Source organism: Diaphorina citri, unplaced genomic scaffold (assembly GCF_000475195.1).
Source record: "Diaphorina citri unplaced genomic scaffold, Diaci psyllid genome assembly version 1.1 scaffold1722, whole genome shotgun sequence".
NCBI lineage: Eukaryota > Metazoa > Arthropoda > Insecta > Hemiptera > Psyllidae > Diaphorina > Diaphorina citri.
In genome coordinates, this window is record NW_007379148.1 from 22812 (window position 1) to 29658 (window position 6847).

The 6847-nt window shown below is 38.8% G+C and overlaps 1 non-coding gene across 1 annotated transcript; it reads left to right on the forward strand.

Annotated features, from left to right (window-relative positions):
- Positions 1 to 847: 847 nt before the first annotated feature.
- Trnad-guc lies at positions 848 to 919 on the forward strand. The gene has a single exon. It is a non-coding gene; the product is annotated as a tRNA-Asp (tRNA).
- The last annotated feature ends 5928 nt before the right edge of the window (positions 920 to 6847 follow it).

The following is a 6847-nucleotide window of genomic DNA, read 5'->3' on the forward strand; positions in this document are numbered from 1 at the left end:
TTATTATTATTATTATTATGGAGCTATTTCGGTTTCCAAAAGGGAAACGCAACCGTATTAATGTGTTTCTGCAAGTTTTCTGAAAGGAAAATTCACCTAGATTTTACCTACACTAGAAGATTACCTACACTAGAATACTAAGACATAAAAAAATGACTACCTACCTACATTAAACATAAAAAAACTGACTACTTATGGTATCTTAAAGCCCTACTCCTCCTCATGTGGAGTTGGAACGAAAGGGTCTCACTCAATAAGGGTTGGGGTGGAACGAAAAGGTCCCCAATAAGGGTTGGGGACACGCTCCCTTCATAAATGTTGCAAAATGTTTTTATTGTTATTAAATTTATCTGGATTGCGAAAAAGAATAACGTTATTTGATATGGAAGACAAATTACACGCTACAGAACTTGAATGATCAAAATTCTCTGATACTATCGGCTTTGTTGCAATGCTTTTTCTCCAAGTACATTATCTAATTAGTTCTGGAAAAAATAGTCTATTTTGCAAAGATAAGTTCGATAAAAATAGATGACATTGTCTACTAAAATTGGAGAAGACATAGTTTTTCTCTTGGTAGGTACTAGGTAGCTAACTTACTAATTACTAACATCATATTATTCATTGATTTGCCTGTACATAGTTCCTAGTCCATCCAAGAGAGCTCAGCACTTCCTAGCTCCTATAAAAGGTTTGGGTATCGTTTTGCCCCGATGTACCGTTTTGCCCCATGTTCCCCTATGTATAGGTAATTGACGTCACCATTATTATGATTTATGTACATAGTACGTTTACCTATACTTATAGAACATACAAAACATCACAGTGAGCCACTCTTAAACACCAGTCCTCGGTAGTATAGTGGTCAGTATCCCCGCCTGTCACGCGGGAGACCGGGGTTCGATTCCCCGCCAGGGAGATTTTTTTTTGTCTATTACTTATTTTTAGGGCTGCCTAGAAGAGACTGACAAGAATTGCCGACCCAGGAAAAGCCTTGGAATAAGACGACTTATTTTTGCCTTAAGTCACCCTTCTAAACGTCCTTTTTACGATGTCTCTCACAAATGAAACTACCAGATATGGAACTCGAAGTGTAAAATGAGGTTTTTATTCAAACCCAAAGGCATTGCCAAAGGGTTACTCAATGTTGGAACGAGTCAATTGAAAATATGTAGGTACCTACCTTACTTGTACATATTAGCTCTGTAAGTGCTTTTAGAACCTCCTTAAATCTACACAAACTATACCTACAAGCATACACCTAAGTATATCTTTACATAAAATATATCTTTACCTACAAGCATACACCTAAGTATATCTTTACATAAAATATTATCTAAAGGCGTTCCTGAGTTCATCTTCATCTATATAATTAAAAAGTTTACCTTTGTCGTTGAGTGCTCTGAGTCGATTAAAAAGACAAAATGCACTAATAGGTATCAAGAACTTAGAGGTAATAGGTACTTATAACCAGCTCCTATGGTTGCTTCTTAGGTAGGTGCCTATCTACATTGTACCTAACATAATCGTAGGTATATGTAGGTTTATATCTACATTTAAAAAGAGAGAAAAGAGAAGAAAAAAGAAGAAGAAGAAGAAGAAGAAGAAGAAGAAGAAGAAGAAAAAAAAATAGGGGACGAAAAAAATGTCCTTTTTTCCGCGTCCAACAAAGGGGGGACAAATATCACTGAGCTCTTGACGTTCGCGCGCCTCCCCGTTTGATTTATGAATTTCAATGAGAGAAAACTGTCTCCAGGCTGTCCCCATTCAGACTGACAAGTCCCCATTTGGGCTGACAGGTCCCCATCCGACAAGATGGATGGCGTAGGCGACACCCATCTTGTTTCTCCTCTCTTCGGTTTCGGAACGATAAGACCTCCGTTGTGACAGTTTCGATGGCTTCTAGTTTGCACCTTGGTTTCCGAGAGCAAACTCCGCCACAGGACGTCAAACTTTCTTGTGACCGATTTCGACAGCTACCCACCTACATTACTTTCCATGTGCCTGACGTATGGTCTAGCTACCTACTTTACTTTCCATGTCCTTGAGGTGTGGTCTCGTTTCAGACAGCGAATGTATGAGGGTTGAGGGTATATTAGGTACGGTTTGTAATTAAATTTTGTAATTTGTATACGAAGAACACATCAAACTTGGAAAAAAGCTCGACACAACCTTGTACTCAAAACCACAAGAACTTCCCATACAAGCATAGTAGGTACCTATACGTATACTAATTATGTAATGTACATATCGTCCCTCAGAACACAAAGGGGCGTAAGGCACTTATTTTCAAATTTGATTTTATTCTTAAAGCTATAGCATTCTTAAAGCACAAAGCTTAAAGCTAGCAAAGCTATATTCTAAAGGTGTGTCCAAACATAGCCGTCGATCGACGAGGTGACTCTATGTTGTCGACGCAGTGTGGACGGTTCAGTCGACATCGATCGACGGCCGGTCGTCTATGTGTGGACACACCTCCTACACAATCCTGAGTTATAGTTTCGAAACTGGCATAACCCATATTCTCATCAGTTCATCACATAAAAAGTTATCTCCTGAAAAATTTTGTGGCTTACGCCCCTTCGTATTGTAAGGGGCGATATAGTTAAATTTAAGCATTTCGTCAAAATATTCCCGAAACAAAAGATTAGGTGGTATCATCAGAATGAATGAGTCTAGACATGTCGACAAAGGATCGATTAAATTGTGTGCTTTTGATAACAACTTAGATTCCTTTTTGAAGGAACTTTTGTAAATAGCGAAGTTTGTGGAAGCAAAGGTGGTTGAAGAGGAAGATGGAATATGTTGGGAAGGGACATTACCACTTCAAATGTCATCGGTCATCGTAGACCAGGGCCGTGTTTAAACCTAACAGGGCCTCGGTGCTAGATTCGTTAAATCTTAACCCATCCTTTAGGGCCCCTATACCTAAGACTGAGAGTGGACTTTTTGTGTTTGGAGTTAGGCTGCTATCCCCGAGCCTTGATTGAACCTAGAAGCACCCTCACGGGTATATTTCAACCTCCTCAGTTCCTCCAAAATTCACCTGCAGCACCTCTAAAGAGTCAGCACATTCCGATTTATTCCAGAGAAAAGCTGTGGGTTCATATACTATCCCATGAAGAGGAAACCAAGAGGTAACATTTGGGCCTGAGAATTCGCTTAGGACCCCCCAGCAGGGCTGGTTCCGAGACTGCTGATTCCGGGTTTCCTTGAAGATTCCGGGCCGGGAAATGAGGTTCCCCCTGTGGATCCAGCCCTGCTATAGACTGGATAGGTTAGGGACATTGTTAATAGTGTTATTAGTGTTAATGTACCCAGTTATTTATACAAACTGAAATGTCCATTCTCTGGAAAGTATTTGAGGTAAAATCAATGGAGAAACTCTTAGTTTTATGCAGCGATGAAGTTTCAGGGCGAGAAAATGAGATTAGAAAGCAATTTGGTGAAAGTGAAGCTGGAGAATAAGGGCGCCACAAGAGAGGTGTGACGAAATCTCGAAACCGCGGCGATTTTTGGTCTGACCAAAAAACGAGTTTCTGTCAAAGGTTCTTTCAATTTGGTCTGAATTCTGATGTTCCATTTGAACAAAAAATGACTGTATCAAATCAACAACTTAATCAAATGAAATTAAAGAAAAACCTCGATCCCTGGCCAAGAGTCCCAGACGAACCAGATTTCGATGGACACTGTAGAGAACTAGACACCCTGTATATAAAAGACTTGCATAAAAAGGTTCTCCCATCTCTTTTTCTCTTGTTAATTACAATGTTACCTTCCTTGTTATGTCCTTTTTGTCCCTCCGACCATTCTTGGGTTCCACCACCCTCCTTCCCGAAATCCCGACCCCGACCATTATGAGGTGTGTCTTCCCTCCTCCCCGACCTTTATGGGGTTCCACCATTCTTCCCGACCATTATGAGGTGTCTCTCCCCTTATTGGAGGGAGGGGGGTAAACCTGATCTTTTCGCACAAATTATGTATGAAGTGGGGAATTAGTTTTTCGTCGGATTTGGGCGCTCGGGCAACTTTTAGCTCGGGCTATGTAGAAATTACTTGTACCTAGGTAGAGCGTAGACCGTATACTTTGGGTTATTTAGAAATTACATTCTAGTACGATATAAACTCAAAGGCACGTGCAAGGGGATTAAGAGCATGCATGGTGCGAGGAACATCCAGCGATGTGTTGATTGAAAATAGAATGCTTTATGGATACCGTTTTTTTCAAAAGGTGGGATAGAAAGGGAAATGTAACTGGTAGGGTCTCATCCCGAAAGCGGGGAGAGGGAAGACTGGATAATAGAAAGCCAGCCATTCCGATAACGAACCTTGTCTCTTTAGGTTGAAATTCGCCGATTTATTCAGGTCCCCCCAAATGTAGTAATATAGGTACTAAAAATATCGGCCTATAATTTGGATTTTCGAGCAATCAGGCAATATGAATGTGTGTCCAATTTCACGTGATCACAGAGAAACTGATGACGAGAAAAAGAAACATTCGCATATAATATCACCGTTTTTTCAGAAGCTATACTTAAAAGTTTTCCTGAAGAAATAATGTCTGCGGGGGCTGAAACTTCTGGACAGGTGGGTTTACAGCAAGAAGTAGAAGGGGACACGACTGCATAACTGCGAGGTTTCGACTGTATTTATTCAGCATTTAATAGTCCCCTAACATTGCCAGGTTCACGAACGTGAAAATATTTTCACGATATTTTATGGTTCGGATTTGGAGTATTTTTGTTTTGCCTTTTTTTGGGTCACATGCTATTTTCAAAGCGCGACGGCCTTTTACTTCTCTGAAGATCAGAAAGGAAGTTCCTAGTTACCTTTTATCGAAAGTACCTACCTAATTTACCTATTCAACTTGATATTATTTTCGGCCGATATCGTTTTTTTTTTTTTTTTCATCTCTTGGCGTTTGTTTTTAACCAAAAAGTGTTTTATTGGGGGGATATCATTGTTTTTTGGTGTTTTGAACATTCTTTCCATTACTTTTTAGGATGGCTAATCGCCGGCCTACGTGAAGATAGGAGGGCCATTGCAGAGACATAATGGGCCACAGGTTATATCTAACTTCCCCGACCCTCCAAAGTTTGCATCATAACAACAAACTTACCTATTTGTGTACAAAGTTCATTCAAAGCTGTTATGTAGGTGTTACGTCAAGTGCGCGTCTGTTCATAATAATCAGAAAATAATACAACATAAAATAGAAAGTAAAAATCTTATACGGCTTATAAACTTAACGCGCGAGACTTGAGATAATTTTAGCTGTAAATAAGTTCCAAGAACTCAAATCTTCCAAACATTATTGTCATTATTTTCTCAATGCTGCAGTGAGCACCAAAGTTGTGACATAATAACACAAAGAAACTGCATTTATTTATTAATTTTCTAATTAATATACATAACAAGCTAAACCTACTTATTGTAATAGAAAGTAAAACGTCGAGAAAAAAAGGAAATTGGAGGGAAAAGTAACAAGAAATAGAAGAAAACAGAAACTTATCTTGGTTAATGGTCCTAGGAGAGTATTGTATGTCATTGAAGATGTAAAATGTGATATGTTAGACAGGGGCATATAAGGGAGTGACAATTTTTTTATGCGTTTACCTATATGATTCAGGATTTAACATGAAAAAATTGCCTCTACATACAGACACATTTCACTTTAAAATTATTTGCAAATTAACAAATTGATGTCAAAACTCTCAATGAAATAAAATTAGTGGAGATACCAAAACTCCCGTTGAAAATAAAATTAGTGGAGATGTCAAAATTCCCAATGAAATAAAATTAGTGGAGATACCAAAACTCCCATTGAAAATAAAATTAGTGGAGATGTCAAAATTCCCAATGAAATAAAATTAGTGGAGATACCAAAACTCCCATTGAAAATAAAATAATTAGTGGAGATGTCAAAATTCCCAATGAAATAGAATTGGTGGAGATGCCAAAAATCTCAATGAAATAGAATTAGTGGAGATGCCAAAACTCCGGTTGAAAATAAAATTAGTGGAGATGTCAAAAATCCCATGATTACAGATTTGTGCTTCGGAACCTGCAGATGTACGTACGTTCAAACAAATGTCCAATTCCAATGTTAATAAAAACACAATTTCAAACAGTTTAAATGCCAAAACAGTTACTTCACTTCTACCCTACCCTATACTATTTACTATCCATAATAACACTGCTAAACTCCTATCAAAAAACCCCCATGAATTTCGCAAGGCAAAGGGTCTGAGGGTTTACTGCCTGGCGAGATCAGATAAGGACAAAATGTATCCCTCACAATGCGATGATTGATCCTTGGAAAAATCCTTCTCTGGACAAGTTCTAGTGGAAAGGAAATCCAATTTAACTTTTCGTGCATTTTAAAATACGAAAAATACAACAATACCTAAACTGGACTTTCTTGTTGGGTTCAGCTTGGGTTGTCTGTTCTGTTCTATTGAGCTTATTTGTAGGAAGAGTTGAGAGAGAGAGAGAGAGAGAGAGAGAGAGAGAGAGAGAGAGAGAGATCTTTGAATTTCCCTACTGATTTTCCAAATACGAAAAATACAACAATACCTAGGTTGGACTTTCTTGTTGGGTTCAGCTTGTGTTGTATGTTTTATTGAGCTTATTTGTTGGAAGAGAGAAAGAGGGGAGAGAGAGAGAGATCATTGAATTTCCCTACTGATTTTCCTAGATACAAGGTGTGTAAGTACTTAGGTATGTACCTAGATATGCCACAGAATACAAGAGACTCTGTGGTAAATCGTGACGTCACGGCATACGCTCCCGTAGGTGATGACGTCACATCAAATGTCCCGAGCAAAGCTCCCTCGCAGGCAACACA